Genomic DNA, 18,781 nt, shown 5'->3' with positions numbered 1-18,781 from the left:
TTTATTCAACTGGAAAATGATTAAGTAACTGAATACAAAATTATATTTATTCTAAAACTTTCAATTAAAAAAAAATACGTGTCATGCATCCATATCTTGGATTCTAAGTGCCACACCTACTAAAAGGAACCAAGGCTCCCTGTGAAAAGGGCTGACGTCAGGCTGAGGTGAGGAGCCTGCTTGTTGTACCAAAGTCAGGACGTGCTCAGCGATGGGAACGTGTCAAAAGAACACAGGAGCCACCCTGAGGGAGCTCGCACTGGCCACACCTGGGACAGTCTGGGAATCAAAATGAATAATGCCAAGAATGAGCTGTAACACACTGAACAAGTTATCGACATGAACCGATATAAATAAACCAATGAACACGTAAGTGGAGGGATGAGGAAACTCTTCTTAGAGTAAGACGACAACTAATACAGATGGAATCATGGTCTTAGAAGCATCACCAGATATTGAAAGGGTCAAAGTTTAAGGAGGAACAGGATATTTACATAGCTTCATAATATCCCCCCATAAATTGTTTTCAAACAAAGGGAAAACCACCAACTGTACAGTCAAGAAAACTGCCAGGCAACTCCTTTACCAGAGCTGATCATCAGAACAAACCAGTACCTCGTGCCTACTCATATAGGGCTACCAAAGATGCTGCTGGACAACTGAGGAAATCTGAATATGAATTATAGATCAGATATACCAACGTTAAATTTCCTCATATTGGTAGACATACTGTGATTACACAAGACAATGTCCTTCTTCTTAGGAAATACACAATTAAGTATGTAGCAATAAAGGGGTACAATGTTTCCCAGTTACTCAGATGGCTGTGGGAGGGATGGTTGGAAATATACACACAGAAAAGGGAATGACAACGCAAACAAGGCAAAATGTGACACATGGGGACTCAAGATAAAAAGCATTTAGGAGTCCCTTTCAGTACTCTTGCAATTATTCTGGAAGTTCAAAGTTAGATCAAGATTTAAAAGCTGCAAACATATGCCATGTCAAATGGAAAGAAAACAGTGGTAAGAAAAGGAACGTGGGGAGTGGTCCGTCTCCCCTCTCAGGACCTCAGTTCTCCCTGGCTAAGCAGGGACGTTCATCAACAGTCATGAGACAAAGTCAGCAGACGTGATCTGCAAACCGAGACAGCGTACAGAACCCTAACCACCACCGCCCCCATTTACCTCACACCCCAGCCCTTCGTCCACAAGCATTCCAGGTTCCAGGCACCAACCCCCAAACGGCATGATCCAAAACACACAGCCTACCAGGATCCCAAGACTTCCAGGTTTATAAGGGGAAATGAGGGTATTTTTAAAACATTTTCCTCCAGAAACACGATAAACACAAAATATACAAAAAAGGACTTTGTTTTTCAAAGTGACTTAGGTTACAATGGAAGAAAATGTCAAACACTGGGGCTTGAAATTACCACATTGGGCTATGTTTGCTTAAGATTAAAAATAGTTTCATCTTCCCTTCCCAGGAACCTTCCCTCTTGGAGGAAAAAAACCATTGCCACGTTCCGAGTTCCCAGAGCAAAACAGATATCTGAGCAGGCTGAACCAGGGTTTCCCAGTATCAGATTCACGGTCGCCATTCAGAAGATACACAGTAAGCCTTACACTAAAGATATAAGTAACTTTTGTCTTTTTCTTTTTTTAAAGATTTTATTTATTTTTAGAGAGAGGGGAAGGGAGGGAGACATAGACAGGGAGAGAAACATTGCTGTGTGAGAGACACCCCCAAACAGGGACCGGCCCGCAACCAAGGCACATGCCCCAACTGGGAATTGAACCAGCGACCTCTCAGTTCACAGCCCGGTGCTCAATCCACCAGCCAGGGCTAAGTAACTTCTTTCTTACTTTCACTAAAAGTGAGTTACTGTCAAACCCCGTCACTCACACCAGGAGATGGAAGAGGAAGAAAGGTGAGCTCGCTGCAGCAGCAGGAGGCAGCGGTTTGCCCGTCTGCTGCTTGCGTGGCTGATGGGCTGGCGGGCAGCAGCGTCACACACACAAACTGGGAGCACAGGTGCATCACAGCGAGGCAGCATGAGAATATGGGAGGGTGGGCACCCAGACGGCTTATGAATTGAGACATTGTGCTGTTTTCCTATTCAAGCTTGACTACCTCAGAGGAAAATTGCTATGGAGAATTTATGGGCTAATTATTCCAAATAATAAGTAAGGTACCTGTGGGGCTCTTTGCTCCTCTTGTTGCTTCTCTGAAGCAGCCCTCTGGGTCCAGCCCAGAACAACTCTGGGCTCAGGGCCCTGGGAAAACAGAGCACAAGGAGGACAGGAGAGGGAAGCTAGAGAGGACTGGGGGGCCCCCAAGTCTAATCTTTATACTGTAGTTCCCCTGTTCTGAAAAACTCTGACCCTTCCTAAATAATACTTCCAAACTTAAGTTTGATGTCCACTGACCTTCAACTGAGGGGCAGGGTCTGGGAGGATGGCCGGGCCCCTCCAGACCCTTGGCGCACGGAGGGGTGGGGGGTAGGGTGGGGGACCGGCTAGCCCAGGGCAGCGCTGTCCTGGGCCTCAGGGCAGAAGTACTGACCAATGCGGCTCCTCCAGGCTGGCTCCCGTGTTCAAACCCTCCTAGTTACCAAGAGATTCAGTGAAACATCTTTATCTATAAAAAAGTAGATTTTTCAAAGCCTAAAAAATGAAAAAACTCAGCTCTGGCCAGGAAAAATTTTGGTCGGGCTGCTACCTACCTGCTCCCTGCCCACACCCGCGGCGAAAGCTGGTACTCCCTCTACAGACCTTTCCTGCGAGCTAATCGCCAAAGAACACCAGAAAGCCTGGCTGGCACCCCGGCTCCCCCACCTAAGCAACAGGCACGGCTGGGGCCTTGACCTCGCCGTGTTCTCAGGAACTCGGTTACTGCGCAGCGATACAGGTCTCTCACACAGGACGGTGAACGCTGCCGCCACCCACGCCCGCCTGGCCTGACACCCACGCCCGCGGGCAGCTCCCCAGCGGGTCCAGCGGCCTCCCCAGCCCTTCCTCCAGCGCACCCCACGCCTCCCTGACTCGGGAATTCCTCACATTCTCCTCCTCAGAAAATATGGATTCAAAACAAGAAAGGAAGAAAAAACCTGGTCTACCTCCTTAGGCCTAAGCAACCTTAGCTGACACAGAGGCGGCAAAGATCTGAATCTACGGGGCTTCGAAATTTATCAGGTATAAAATAAGTGAAAATTTAAATGTGTGAAATAGCGCAACAAAACCACCGCAGGCATACTTAAGTGTCACAGCCCCGGGGAAAGGCCCGGCCCCACACACGACCTCTTCTCGGGGGCAATGCCCACCCAGAGGGCAATGGCTCCCTACAATACAAAGGGCCAGGCCAGGCATGAGCACGGCCCGTCCCCCAAACTCTCACAGCAGCAGGGGACTGGGCAGCGGCTCTGTCCCGAGGGGAGCAGAGTCCCCCTCGTCCCGGACACAGGCGTGCGCTGCCCATCACCCCCTGCGGTAAACTGGGGCGGCCTTGCGCACAGGAACGCTACGGCCAGCTGACGAGCTCCCGGGCCCGGAGCCCGCGCCGGCTCTCGCACCGAGGCAGCCTCCCCGGCCCTCCGTGCGCCCACACCCGCAGCGCCTGCCAGCATGGCTGCGGCAGCCGGCAGCTGACACACCGCCCCATTCTGCAGGGCAAGTCTCCGTCGCCGGAGGGGGGAGGCCCGGCCACGGCCTACAGGGCCCCTCCACCCACCTGCCACACGGCCTGATGGCACAGAGGGGAGGCTACATTCTGGCTAAGCCCTGTCCATCCCTCTGGGGTCTTACAGAGAAGCGGGAAACGCCTCTGAAACAGCTCTCAAACAGGGGGAAAATCTGTAAAACAATTCTCGCAGCACGGAGTGAGGCAACAGTTTCTGTCCTCTGGACCAACGCTTGCCTTCCACAGGCGGGTAAACCAAGGGTGTCCCCAGCCCCCCCTGAGCAATCAAGCAGGACGAGAACCCCTCCTTCAAACAACGTTCTCCCTAACAGAACACCCTACAAACAAAGGGGGAAGAGAAGGGAGGAAAGTTGGGGAAAGGACGGAGGGTGCTGAGAGAAGGGACCACGTGAAGGAAGAGGGGGAGGAACTGAGAGGGGCCAGCATGGGGAACCCACCCCCGTGAACGGGGCGAAGGAGATACCCCGGCTTTTCCTCCCTGGGAGGCCGGGGAGACTGGTTTGACAAGGGCTGCAGAGCCACTACAGAGCCACTCCCCAGCCCCACCGTGCTCCCACGGGGGTGTGCCCTGGGTCCCTGCTGTGAGCAAAGTGGGGAACGAGAAGGGAGCAGCACTTCAGAGGAAGGATCCAACCACGCAGCCTTGCCAAAGAGACCGAGCCTGAAGCAGACCAGGCCCCTGGATCCAGCGGCCAGCTGCACCCAGAGATACAATCTGCTACGCGTGGACTATGGGAGACTCCACAGGTCCAAGGGCCCAGGTTCTTCAGCAGATAATTGTAAGGAAAGGGGAGAGGGAAACTCTAGATTAAATGACTTAAAAAATATGCCAAGTTTTTTAAATGGACCAAACTATACCACAATGCCCAAGGACACACATTGGGGAGATGAAATCGTAAGGGAACACAAGGAAACGGATACAGTAAGGCGGGGTGGGGGTCATCTCTGGAAGGAAGGATAGAGGGGGCTGTGGCAGGGATGGGGCCCATAGAAAGACCTTTTCTGGGGCCAGCAAAACTCTGTCTCTTGACTGTGTAATTCACTAAGTTACACTTTTATGGGGGGGGGGGGGTCTTGTTTCCTTTCTTTTTGTTTTATACTAGTTTTTAAAAAGTTTTATTTTATTTTACTAAGATAAAGTAAATATAAAACCAGGCTTGGAAGAGCTTGGAGACTCTGCAAAGCAGCACATTCAGGAAGAGACTCCAGCCAGGAACGGAGAACGGAGAAGGTGGCCGCCTCCCTTTGATTCCAGGGTTCGGCATTAGGAACCCCCAGTGCTGCTCACCCAGGTCCTGTGCCCCGCAGCACAGCTCTGTTGGTTATTCACCTGATGCTGTAGCCGCCTGAATGACTTCTTTATCCACCTCTCCACTGGTTCCCAGGGATAAAGCGTATTTTTTTAACTGGGTGCCCCAACATCCCAATGTGCCCCCTCCAGTCATTACTCTCTCCACCGCGGATACTCCCGACTCCCACACCCTAAAGGGTTTAACTTGCTCCCCGGTAAAGCACACCAGTACCGCCTTTCCGGCGCCACCGTTCCTCAGCTCTGGGCGAGCCCGACCTCACTGCCCTGTCCCTGTTCAGAAGCTGGCGCTGTCTGTGCCACCATAGCCCCCTGGTCCCAGGGCTGGCCCACATCTCTGTACCCATCGCCCACCCCTGCCACTAGCCGACCTGGCTGCACAGTGGCCTCTAGTCCCCATCCCTCGCTATCCCCAGACAGTGACCCCTGGCCTCCTGCTATCTCCTCCAGCTAATTTAGGGATTAACAGAGCAAACAGCAAGTTCCTCCACTCAGCATGAGTTCTTCACCTGTCCCTCCCCTTTCCAAGGTTGACCTTCTCTAATCCCGGTCCTGCAGCTTCCTCGGTTATCCCGAAAAGTCCCCACTACACCCTCATTCAAATCATCAGCAAACCAAAAGGGTTCCCGTGATTCACTCTGACCCGTCCCAGAATCCCCTAAAGCACGGCATCAGGGACAGAAAATGGCTCCAGAGGTCACAGGCACGTTTGTGTGCGCCCAAATGTCAGCTTGGCTTTGAAAATAATCCAGAAGTGCCTATGAGCTCCCCAGGGACCTCTCCCTGACTCCTCACACCACCCGGAGATAGGCCCAGTCGCGCCCTCCCCCACGATGAATGAGACACGCTGCCTGTGTCACTTGCCAGGGCTGGGTATCAGCTGACAGTGCCCTCCACAGCCCATAGGCTAGCCTATCTCGGAAGGCTGCTTAAGGGTCGCTATTTAATCTTAAACACTTCTTAGATCAAATTCCTCTTTTCTTTAACTTTTTCCAATTATAAACATATATTCACTCAGTGAGTCAATGCAGGTAAAGCACTTAGAAAAGGACCCGACACTGTAAAATTTATACAAAATACCAATAACCTTAGTCTGGTCACTGATCATGTCTCATGTGTAACACTTCTGTGCTTCAGGCAACCTACACGAGCAAACTAGCCAAGGAACATGGATACCACTGTGTGTGTGTGCCCTGCCTTCTCCAGCCCAGACCCACGTCTGAAACAGAACTGCCAAGCTCAATACTCTCCGACAATGACACGGAGTCTAGAGCGCCTGCAAGAGTAACGGCCTTGCCCCCACTCTGGGGCCGCTTCTGCCCACGGAGAACCAGCGCCCGCCCGGCACCGCGCGGGACTGCTCCCTGCTGGCTCTGCTGCCCCTCTGCCCTCTCAGAGGGTTTAGGCGGAGCATTTGGAGCTTTATTTACGCTCCCCTCCCTCTGGGTAATAAGTCATTTTCTTAGCTGATAACAGGCAACAGCTCTACCCTCACCTGCCTCTAAAACCGAGGTGAGCAGGGACCAAATGCCTTTCACTCTCTGGAAACCACCTGAAGCCGTCTCCACTGGGAACTGGGACGCAGCTGTCCCTCAGCACAGAGCCAAAAACTGCAGGGCCTTCATCAAGGAGTCGAGGAAGCCCCCAAACAGTTCAGGTTTCCAGGGAGGATGCTGGCTTTACAGAGTGAAGTTCAGACATTCATGATGAAGTTCACTCTATTAACAACAAAAACCTTAAAATTCCTGTTCCGAAGAGTTCCAACCCTACAGCTCGGCTTAATTACAGGTTCCAGGAACAGAACTGACGCTGCCCAACACTCAGCCAGGAGCATCGCTCTTTCCAGGTCTCGTTTTAACAATTCTGTTGGCTGAAAAGTCAGTTATTATAAGTTATCCAGTCAGGAAGTTGTGCGGCCGCCTGAGGAAAAAATAAGTATATGTATATATCCATGTGAAAACCAAGGGCTTTTCACACTGTTAATAACTCAAACAGAAATAAACATTTCACAAAAAAAGAAAGCAAAGCACGTCCAGCCATTCAGCTCACGTGGCAACCTTGCCAGGCGGCCTATGCTCCTGCTTCACTGGTGGAGTTCAAGAAAACCAACCTGGGCACGTCAAAGCAGCTCCTGAAAAGTCTAAACAACGCTGTCTAGTTTACAGAGACCTTCATCCTCAAACTATTTTAGTCCTTTTCGCACCTTGACAGGGGCTAGGGCCTGCAAGGACCACCCACCCCAGTAAGACACCATGGCACCCAAAGCTGCCCAGGTGGGCGGGCAGTGCAGCCAGAGCGGCCTTCTGGGAGGGGCCAATGGGCTCATGTCTGGGTTTGTTTCTTTAATAAAACACGTGGTACGTGTCAAGCACCTAATCACATACGTAATATAAAGCACGATGAAGAGCACCCCTGAACTCATCCCTCACCCTACGAAACCCCGCCCAGCCTCGATCACACACCCCCCTTAGTTTACGGCAGCAGGAAGACGACTGGCGTGATAACTGGCAGTGATGACGGAGGTGCGGGCGCACTACTAGGGCCGCCCTGGGGGAGATTCTGTCCCAATGGGACTGAGGCAGAGATCAGGGGCTTCACTTAAGGCCACTTAGGACAGAGGGGACCCAGGGGACTCAGCATGTCTGTTAAGTTCCTTCCTCAGGCCCACATTTCTAATGCTGAGGGTGCTCAGTTTTTTCACTATCCAGCCTCATTGCCCCTGTGCCAAAAATCTTGCCTGTCTTGCCAGAAAGAAAGGGTCCTCAGTGGGAAGACCGCACCTCTTGGGAAGGCATGACCCAAACCCCCAGAACGACCAGGCACTGTCTGAAAGGAAGGGTTCTCAACGCCGTCCGCCAACAAACGCCGGCATCTGCAGAGTGAGCTCAGCGCAGCATTGTGTCTTACTGCTTTCTTTGATAAAAGCAAAATGCCACTCCCAATCCTAAAACAGAAAAGAACCTATCGCTCTGCTCAGGCAGAAGGACAAAATAGTCTCAGTTTTCTTCCCTGCGACAAAAGAAGACCAGAGGCAGGAGGAAGACAAACATCCAGGGCAGGGCCAGAGCCAGCTGCCCCTGTCACAGGGCACGTGCAGAGAAGACAAGGAAGTCGCACATCCCAGAGCATCACGGAAAGAACAAGACCGAGGACTCCAGGACTGCCCCAGAGCCCGCCTTTCTGGGCTGCAGAGGAGCAGACTTCTCAGCAGCCACCCCCACAGCCGCAGGCCCCACGCAGAGCCCCCCCCCCCAGGAGGGCCTGAGCCGCCCACCGCAGGCCCCGTCACCACCCGCTGCCGCCTGCTCCTCACAGGACCTGCTGAAGCCAGCACCCCCGAAGAAGAGGCTGCGGTGGTCTCTGGCTGTCCACTCACCAAAGCAGGGACACGGCGGCCTGAGGTGAGCAGAAGAGCCACGTGATTAGTAAGGCAGCTTGATTATCAGGGAAGAGCAAACCTGTGTTGTTGGGTTTTCTTAAGATTTCATTTATTTATTTTTAGAGAGAGGGGAAGGGAGGGAGAAAGAGGGAGAGAAGAAACACCGATGCGTGGTTGTCTCCCATGCACCCCCACTGGGGACCTGGCCCACAACCCGGGCAAGTGCCCTGACTGGGGATTGAACCGGTGACCCTTTGGTTCGCAAGCTGGCCCTCAATCCACTGAGCCACATCCGCCAGGGCACAAACCTGTTCTTTGTTTTTGTTTTTGTTTTTAAAGCTGAGTCCCTCTGGCTTCCTCTACCTAGAGATTCATATCTGAGGGCATTTCACATCTTCAACAAGTTCTACAGTTGATTAAGGCCAAAATAATTTTTCCCAGCTTTATTGAGATATAGTTGAAGGTCAAAATAAATTTAAAAAACAAGGAATTAAAGTCCAATTTCACTCAAAAACAAAAAAGCACAACCATACGCTGCCAGGGGATTCGAAACCTGAGAGCGGCTCAGAGGGCGTGCCCAGCCCCCTGTGACCAGGGCCCCTGAGCCACCCCCCGGGGCCAGCAGGCCTGCCTCTCAACTATGGCCTCAGAGCTGCCGCGAGAGTGCGCTCAGGCCTGCAGAGGGGTCCCGAAGCATGTGACGGAGACTTGACAAGATCGGGGGCAAACAAAGCATGAGCCACCGCTCAGAGCGCTCCTGAGCCGCAGGGCAGCACGTGAGGAAGTGACTGCCGCCCTCCCGCGCCGCGGGCGCCCCGTAACCACAGCGGAGGCCAGGGCAGGCCTGACACTGAAGCCGGGGCCGTGCCCACAGGCACAGCCCACAATGGGCCCCATTCTCCCTGGACTGTCACGCAGGAGGAGGGAGGGGAGGCCAGGACATTCCTTCACCCCCTCACACGGAGGCAAAGGGCACAGACGGCGGCCTAAGAATAAAGCATCAACAGCCATTTTCCTGCCCAGCTGCGTGAATCAACAAGGGCGCCCTCCTGAAAAAAACCAGAACGGGGACCTGAGGTGCCACTGACTAAATCAGGTGGATTAAACGGCCTGCACAGGAGTCCCCTCTCTGGCCAGCAATGCCCAACCAGAAGGGGGAAAACTCCGGGCTTTGAGGGGACGGGGATGCCACAGGCCCCATCAGCTCAGGGCTGGCACTGCAAGCAGAACAATGAACTTTTCCTGCTAAAGATTTCTTTCCAGCGCCAAGGAACCCAGCCACTCTTCAAACCACTTTTAAAACTGGAAGTACATCTTCAGACTGGCAAACACAGTGTTTTAAGTCTATACTGCTGACCCTCCTGACAAAATATTGTGACCTTTTCCAGGTAAACAGAAGCAACAGCTGGTAGCAGAAACCCAGAGGAGAAGAGCGCGAGACAGGAATCCTGTTATCTATTTGTGACTTTAATGAATTCTATTTTTAGGTTTTAATAAAGAGCTTCTCTTCTAGTCTCCTCCTACCAAATTTCCCTACTCAGGCAATTCAATCTCAGCAACACTGCCCAAAAGCCTAAAAATATCAGACATTTATTGAGACACGCTGAACAAACAGGTAGAACAAAGTGGTCTACACTTCCTCATTTTCCCCCCTGCCGACTCCCGAGGCAGGTCTCCAGGACTAAAACATCCAGCAAGCAATCTCCCCAAGGGCAGGGCAAACCCAACGCACAGACGGCCTGCCAGCTAAGCAGAAGTACACCCAGGCATCTACAGCAATGAGACGCGCACGTTTTATGGGCACATTCCAGAGTAAAACAGGGGCCCAGAAAATGGACAGTGCCCCAGGTTCTGAGCAATAGCCAAATAAAAAGGAAATGCTATTTGGAATTCCATTACTGACTATATCATTTTTCTTGGCAAAAACTGGCCAGAGAATCCATCCCAGCCGCGGAGAACAAGTGAGCTGATGAAGAGAGGCGTTTCTGTCCAGTAAGACAGAGCTGGTTCTCGTCAGCCATAGGCAGCCTTGGGAAGCTTCTTAAATAATCCCAGATCAACCCCTACAATGCCTCGGGGCAAATGCTCCCAGCACAGTGAGAGTGAAAACACAAGTGACGATAACACTTGCAAAAACACACATCTTCCAATGCCACTAATCTGTCTCAATACATATATACCAACTATGAAAAAGAACTCTGTAAGAGCACTTCTTGTTTGTAGATTCCCAAACTCCATACACAGAAACTTAACGTACACAGAAATGAAGAGCAAATGCCAAACCAGGGGACCAAGTTGGGCATGGGACACTATTTCCCTGAATATGACCTATCCTTCCAAGGGCTTCACTTATCCTCATCCTTGAGCTCCCCTCAACTGGCACATCCGCCTATACTTGGAGTAGCCAGGGGCTGTGACGGCCTCAGGTAGAATGCATCCGTGGCCACACAGACCCCCAATCGCAGGAGACATCAAGTCTGGGCCTCTGCGTGGCTATAAAAACTGCACACCCATGCAAGTCACAGAAAAGGGACTAGAAAAATGTACACAGTGCTTAAGAACAAAAACCAATACAAACCTGCCTTGCTTAAATAGGTGTGCTCCTATAAAGTCACACCTCACTTCTTCAAAAGCTTTATATTTAGTATTATGATGATAAGAAAAAGATTCTAAAAACTTTGTGCACAAAGATGTTAATTGCAACATTACTTATTATAACCAAAGTTAGAAACAACTTATCCAACTAAGAACTGGGGACAGGTTAACCATAAAAAATTATCTATTTATTGGGGCAATGTTCATGCTGCAATGCTAGGAGGGGAAAAGCAGGATAAAAACTAAATCTATACTCTAATCTAAACTTGGTAAAAGTGCTGTCCAAGGGCCATCTCTGGGGACATCCAGGGATCAGGGAATAATGGGTGCTCCTAGGGTGGAGAACCAGGGACTGGGCGAATGGGTAAAATTAAGATTTCTTTCCCTTGTGGTATCCTTTTGAACTTTTTGAGATTGTACCATGTGTGGGGATTTCCTATCTAAGGAATAAAATTGAGGGAACAAGAGATTTTTCCTTTTCTTTCTACTTTCATCTTCCACATTCTTTATTTTAAGTATATGTATTATTTGATACAGCTTTTTCTCCACTAATTTTAAAATTCCGTGGTTAATCATTTTGCCAAGTATGTGTTTATTATCCATCATCCTTCTTTTGCAGAAGCCTCTCTCTTCAAGTACCTACATCACCTTCCAGGGCTAGGCTGCGTTACAAGCCGCGTCTTCCCCAAGAGCAGAGGCTCGGCAGGACAAGAGGGAGCCAATACTGGAGAAGGCCCACAACCAAAACAGAATTACACACACCACAATGGCCAACCCCGGAGGAGGTGGGGGATACCACTGGGTCTCTTACCCACACAGCCAATTAGTCACCCTTCTTTGTCAAAGGGTGACAAAGAAAATGAATGTTTTCTGTAGAGCCAATCTAGGGCTAACAATTACAGTTTCAAAAATATAAAATTAATTCCAATGTCTAAAATTTAAGACAGCGGTATTTTAAAAAACAATTAGCTCAAGGTACAAATGAGAAGCCAAACCTCAACATTATTAAATGCACTCATGATGCGTAGGATAAAAACAGTCATAAAAGTGAGTTTTTTATACTCAGCTGATTGTTCCCACTAGAATCCTGCTTTTAAAACATAAATATAAATTAATGTACTGCGAAAGTCCCATTCAGATTTATTTCACTCCAACAGAGTACACAGTATGAACAGCTTCACCAGCTCAGCGACCCTCAGCTGATGATACTGGGCCACTGCATCCAATCCACCTCTCCACCCTGGGCCCAGAGCAAGGCAAAGAAAATGCTTAGCTATGAAACTTAGGAAATAGGAAAATATACCCTGGCCAGGTAGCTCAGTTGGTGAGAGCATCGTCCCATTAGGCCAACGTAGTGGGTTCAATCCCCGGTCAGGGCACATACAAGACACGATCCATGAATGCATGAATAAGAACAATAAATCGATGTTTTTTTCCCCTCTCTTTTTTCTCTCTCTCAAATCAATAAATAATTTTTAATTTAACAAAAAGAAATAGGAAAATAAGAAGCCCTATTTATTAAGGCTATATTAAGCCCTCTGGCTGGTATAATTTTGTAAACTACTCTAAAACCCTATTTATAGAAATTGCTATCTGAGCGGTATTACTAATGATCAGAGAGGAGGGGAACGGTCAAAAGACAAAGCAGGTTAAGAAACTCGTAGAAATACTGCTTTAAATTAATACCCAAAGGCATGGACCCACAAAGACCTGATAAGTGGCCAGACTGATCACTTGTATATTGAAAACCACCATCACCTTACTTCAGGCCTGGAGTGTCAACATAGGAAAAGCAGAAAAAGATGGGAACTTCAGAAGCAACAGCACAATAACACTGGCAAAGGCACAGGAAATACTCTTGAACATGGAGGAGGAAGAAAACTTACTCCAGAAAAGGACCGAGAAAAAAAATGTTTTAAATGTGTTTATTGATTTTAGAGAGAGAAGCGGGTTAGGAGGGGGAGAGAGAAACACCTATGTGAGAGAGAAACATCTGTCAGCTGCCTCCCATATGTGCCCCGACTGGGGACAGAACCCGGAACCTAGGTATGTGCCCTGACTGGGAATCAAACCCTCAACCTATTGGTGTACAGGATGATGCTCCAACCCACTGAGCCACACCGGCCGTGGCAAGGGCAAGGGAGAAATTCTTGACTAACCCACAGGACACACTGAAGAACACACGACCCGAATCCATTCTCACTTTGAGACCCCCTGAGGTTCAATAGTGTCTCTCTCTAGTCCCCATCTGAGTCCCCTTAGATGTTCATACCATCATCTCCTACTTGATACTCGGGAGGCCTCCAAGCAGTCACACTCTGCAGTGGCTCAAACGGAAACAGCACACCTGGGAACCTGGACATCGAACAAACGTCCTACCGCTCACTTTCTAGACAGGCTAGAAAAAAAATCACAAGGCCTCACTCTTACTCTTGCCTACCCACAAAATGGGTCTATCACAACTGCCACTCCACAAGGCTTCTTGTGAAGACCCTTGTCGAGAAGACTATGACCAAAGTAAATCCAACTCAAAAAGGCAGCTACAGGTGCAAGGGCTGTGACTTCCCACCATCATCGGTCACCCTTAGTTTACCCCACGCAGGTCAAATCTTCCAGCCAATGGCAATTCTTCCAATGAATCCAGCCTAAATCCCCATGACCCCCGCATGATTCTGAGTCTCCCGAACTGCGGACATTTTAAAACACAATGGCCCCCTACCCAACTCTAGTGGGTCAACAAATCATGCTTTCACCTTTGTGAGCTCACGCCTTACTCAACATTACTCTCTGCCACCACGGTCTCTCTCCTTCAACTGCATCCTTGTGACACTCAAAACCGGTACTCCTGGCTTCTCGCCCCTTTGTACCAAGGGCACAGGCACTTCCCCAGTCAGAACTTCTAGGGGCTCACCCCTGGCCCAGCTCAGCCTTCAGGTCCAACTTCTGTCCTATTTCTCCCCAGGGGACACTTCCTTTGGCTCCCAGCCTGTCCCCGCCTTAGTCTTCAGACACGTCTGTTCTTTCCCTCCCCCACTCTCTTCTGCTCAGCCAAGGACAGCCCTTCATCTTGCCCGCCTGCCACAAAGGCTCAAGCCTTCCCCACTTTCTGCAGTCTAGGGGCCCCCTTTATCCTGAGTCTCTCGGGTCCTCACCAGAGCTTGGCCGATGCTGCCTTACACCCTCATCTTTTCACTGTCACCTCCTGCCCCTTCCACCCAACAGCGGACCCCTGATGACACCAGCGCCATTCAGGTCCCTAACCTAACGTCTGCCAAGCTGACTCATTTTGAACCTTCCTTCTCTCGCTCTCTCTCCATTCTCCTGCTGACCATTGTCCTTGCTCAGGTCCACTGTCCTCCCACTGGAGCAGTAACGGACCTGCCTCCAGTCCAGTCTCCACACTCACACTGGGGCTCGCTTCTTAAAGCCGAGAGCTGACCCACCACAGCTATGCTCCAAGACCTTCCAGGTGCTCTCCTCCTACGTAAGTCCAAATCCCTCCATGTGGCCTTCCGACTCCAACCCAAGCAACCTTCCAGAACATACAGAAAAGATGCCCAGTCTTCTCTCTTCACCAATCAAACCACGAGCCCTTCTTGAAGGTCCAGCTCAAAAGCAGTGCTCCCCTCAAGCCTGCCCTCCCCAGCCTGGGACCCAAGCTCCGCGGCTTACTTCCTTACAGTGCCCAGAGCCACCAGCACAGGTCCCAGGAAGCCTGTGACGAGCCCTCGTTTCTGAGAATGGTCCCTCCCAGCATGTTCCTAGATTTCCATGTTGGTTCCTGATCACCTTCCTTCTATCATCCTGGCATTCTGCCCACCACCAGAAACCTGGGCTTGGTCTTCGCCAGAGAAGCACCTAACCAAGACCATCATTATTATTATCAGTTTGCTGCAACACAAATGCAGGTGGGTATAGCCAAATATTCAACCTGAGTTCTAATCCTAGCTCTGCCACATGACAGTTGTACGACCTTGGGAACATTCCCTCACCTGTGACTCAATTTCCTCAGCCACTACACAGGATTCTCATAAGCATCAGCAATGGTGCCCGCGGAGCAGAAACACTCGAAGCCACCAACTGTGGCTGATGTGGGTCCATGGCATTACTGGCCTGGACTGCAAGAAAGGCTGGACTAACTGGGAGGTAAAGCGTTGTACATGCTCTCATCCGCCGCAGTATGAACACGTATCTACTCTCACAGGTCAATACCCAGCCCTGGGCAACAAGAACTGTAATGGCCCAAGTTCAAGTGACAAATGCCTTGCCTCTCCTTACCTAAACTATGATCCCAAAGTAGCTTCAGGGTCCCTCCAACCCCACCACCCCCATTCTCCATGTGTTAACAGACACCTGGAACCTTGGCAGAGGAGGTGGTTAAAATTCTTGGTCATGCTTAGACTTCTGACCCACACATTCCTGAATGCAGGCTCCTCCCCTGTAACAGCTTGGCATCCCCTCTGCTCCACCTTTTCAGCCCCTTCTCAGCCTGCCCCTCCTCCCTCCTCCTCTCCCCACCACTGGCGGATCTTACAGCCGCAGGTCCTGGTGTAAGTCCCTGGCTCTACCTCCGTGGCCGCCAGCAAGATCTTTCTAAACACAGGTTTGGACCGCGCCACTCCGCTGATTAAAAGCTTTCCTAGGCTCCTGCACCCTGAATATGAAGCTTGAACTCCTCAGCACAAGAAAGGCCCTGGGCTCCCAACTGTCAAGCTGAAGGACTCGCAGGTGCTATTTTAGGCACTTGTGTACATGTGGTTCCCCGTGTCCAACCTTGCAGGCCCCGCAAGCCTCAGCCCAGGAATTTCCCCCCTCCTCAGGCTCCCAAAGTACCATGTGAGCGCACTTAGTGGGCAGACACCTTCTATTGTAAGTTCCCGAACTCCCACTGTCCCCCAAACTGAGTTCCTTAAGAGCAGAACCAGCCTCTCTTACGTGGGTCCTCTGGACCTACCCCAGAATTTGGCCAGTAGTAAGGCCAAGTATTTGTTAAATGATGAATGTACGCGACAAATCAAATTTCCAGGACAGTGAAGACTTGCCCTCTGCCTCTTTCAGCAGAGGCACATAGCAACACAAGTTTTCATGTTCCAACCAGGCATTTCCTGCCTACGTAGTACTGCTGAGAGTATAGTCATACAGTATCCCACAGGCTCTGAACACGGTCACGCTATGCACCCAAGTCCCTCCTCAATCTGATTTCTGCAAGAAACGACTCCCCAGCCTCCTTTAAGCATGCAGGCCATGGGGTCTTACTCCTTAGCTCCCCGGCAAACAAACTTCAATTCAACTTTCCACATGTAACCTATAGATTTTGATGCAGCCAAGGTTTTTGTTTTTTTTTTTTTCTTTAAAGAGGCATTCCAAAACTGTCCTGTCTCTGAACACGAGGCACAGAACCACCTGATAAAGTTAGGGTGTCCCATCTACACCCGGCTCCAAAACACCTGGAGGCACATCCCACTCTGTATCTGGACTCACATCCTATGAACACCAGACACACCCACAGTCTCGGTTCCACGCCAGGAATCACTTCTTGCTTATTTAGGGAAACTTCAGGCAGGCCTCTTAAGTTAGAACGCGAGGCTATAAATGGGGTGGCCCAGGCTCTAGCTCCCACCAAGGCAAAACGTCACGGTCACTACTAAAACTAATTCTGAAGTCAGCTTACAAATTAAGATCTTTTCCCGTCGCAGAGATGAAAAGACCCATGTTAAGTTAGCGGCTGAGTTTGTATGACATTTACTTGTAATTTACGGCAGAAGGATTTTAAGCCCAGAGAGCATTTTCTCTGGAGACATTTTCCAAACAGACAGCCGGGGGAATCTGGCTTTCCAAAACCCAAGTGACAGGTGAAAAGGCAGGAAGCTTCCAAAGCAGCTCAGGTATGCGTGCTCGGGGGTGGGGGAAAGGTGAGCCCAAGGTTCTGAGCAACTCAGTACTCAGCGGGTGCGGCGCCCTTCCCCGCCTCCTGCGGAGGCTCCACGGCCCATCCTCCGACTTCCGCCCGAATGGGCCTCGAGGCAGTCTTTGGAGGCCCCCAAGGCGGTCCACAGACCGCAACCGCTCGCGGCCGACGCGCAGGCCCCGCGTTCCCGGGAGCGCGGGCCAGGCTGAGGCCTTGCCCACCGTCGCGGCGCGCTGCCCGGGCCCAGCCACCGAATGCCCCGAGCCTTCGCCTGAGGGACCGAGAGCAGGGGGGCGGTTCTGCCCAGGCCGCGCCGCCGCCTCACCCGCAAGGACGTCCGCGACTGTGTCCCCGCCCCAGGCCAAAAAGCGAGCAGCAGCAGGTGTTCCTCGGGAGGCTCGGCTGGCGACGGGGATGGGGGCCCGGGATGCCAGGCTCAGCGGCGGAGGACGAGCGGCGCACTCATCGAGCGCCGGCGGGCGGGCGGGCTGGACAGGTGCTCGCTCCTCCTGGCCGCAAGACACCTCCGTCGCCGCTCCCTGGGGACTCGGCGCGAAGCCGCCGCCGCCGCCGCCGCCGAGCCCGAGGAGCGCGAGCGCCTCACCGCAGCCTCCGCGCGAGCACGTACCGGGCGGTGAGAGGGCGCCGAGCGCGAGGGCGGGGCGCGCGGCCGGAGCTTAGCAACCGCCTGACACGCGAGTACCGCAGCCAATCCCGCGGCCAGCTCCGGGCGGCGCCGACCGGCAGTCCGCGCGACGCCCGCTTCTGCCTGCGTCCACCGCCCCGCAGCGCGCCGCACCCGCGCAAGGCCCCACCCCTGTCTGCGCCGCTCTGTTCATTGGCCCGCCACGCCCCCGTCCGAAAAGGCACGCCCCGTCCTGGAAGCCCCGCCCCTTTACCAGCCAGGTCCGTCCCCGGGACACGCCCTGGCAGGGTGGGGGAAGGGAGGGAAGGGGCTCCCTGTCCCACTCCCAGCTTTGGGGCCTCTGAGACGTAACCAGCCAACCCGGGGTGGTTAGACTCGAGAATCGGCCCGGCCACAACTGGCCACCACCCATCGACTGAGTTCGGTCCTCCACATTTCCGCCGAACGCAAATCAAGAGGTATCTGCAAGCTGTGAAAGCCATCTGGAAGCGTCCCCCAAACTTCCTGTTGCCCGGCACTTACAGGGACGGAAAAACTGAGGCAAGGGCAGGAAGGGCAGGAAACCGACCCTTCTTTCTCCGAAGGCCTAATCCCCAGCAGGCTTGGAGGTCCGGGAACCGCCTTACGCTCGACCCTCATCCCCTCCCCCTGCTTTGGACGTCGGAATCTGATGCCTCCTTGGGTGCCAGAAATAGCTCTGACCCTCTGGTGTGCTGGTCACTCCTTGTGGCCTGCGTCCTTTGAGGGGGTGGAGAAGTAAGGGGCGGGGGTACTGCTGAAGTCTGTCTCCCTTCAAGGGGTGGGTTCTAAAAGCGCCCTCGCTCTCCCCAGGGTTTACCTACAGCCCCCTAACCTCAAAGGCCGCGGACCTGACAGTAACTGGATGAGTCTGGGGACGGGACCCATGGGAGACTCTGCTATCCTTCCACCCCCAAACCCTGCGCAGGATGTGTTCATTCCCTTCGAGGCCCACACTCGGGTCAGCGAGCATTCTGAACACAGGGTTTTCTCCCTGAATCCAGAGAGCTCTGGGTGTCCCCTGCTTTCTCCCTGCCCTTAGGAGCATCTGGGAGAAGCAAATTTCAGCGAGAGCGTAAAGGAATGCCCCATCTCCCAAACACACACAACCGTTTGTGATTTTTTTTATACTCAGCCGTATAGTGCTTGCTTCGCAGGCTCCAAACCCCATTCACACAGACTAGAAAAGGAACTAAAAAACCAGGAGGAAGGCCTCAAATCATC

At 51.9% G+C, this 18,781-nt stretch overlaps 1 protein-coding gene across 4 annotated transcripts in view; it reads right to left on the bottom strand.

The window, feature by feature from the left end:
• DAG1 (dystroglycan 1) overlaps window positions 1-18,156 on the bottom strand; it is a 45,300-nt gene extending 27,144 nt beyond the window's left edge. Inside the window, exons 1-2 of one of the 4 annotated variants that reach the window (XM_090284751.1) lie at window positions 17,219-17,504; window positions 2,199-2,279 (exon numbers count right to left, since the gene is read on the bottom strand). The gene's annotated coding sequence lies outside the window, so the exon portion shown is untranslated. The other 3 variants (XM_090284752.1, XM_090284750.1, XM_090284748.1) reach the window with 3 other exon arrangements.
• Window positions 18,157-18,781: the final 625 nt, after the last annotated feature.

This window comes from Furipterus horrens, unplaced genomic scaffold, assembly GCF_987537825.1.
Source record: "Furipterus horrens unplaced genomic scaffold, mFurHor1.1.pri manual_scaffold_7, whole genome shotgun sequence".
Classification (NCBI taxonomy): domain Eukaryota; kingdom Metazoa; phylum Chordata; class Mammalia; order Chiroptera; family Furipteridae; genus Furipterus; species Furipterus horrens.
Note: the sequence above shows the minus strand (reverse complement) of the source record. Positions and strands in the feature narration are given on the sequence as shown.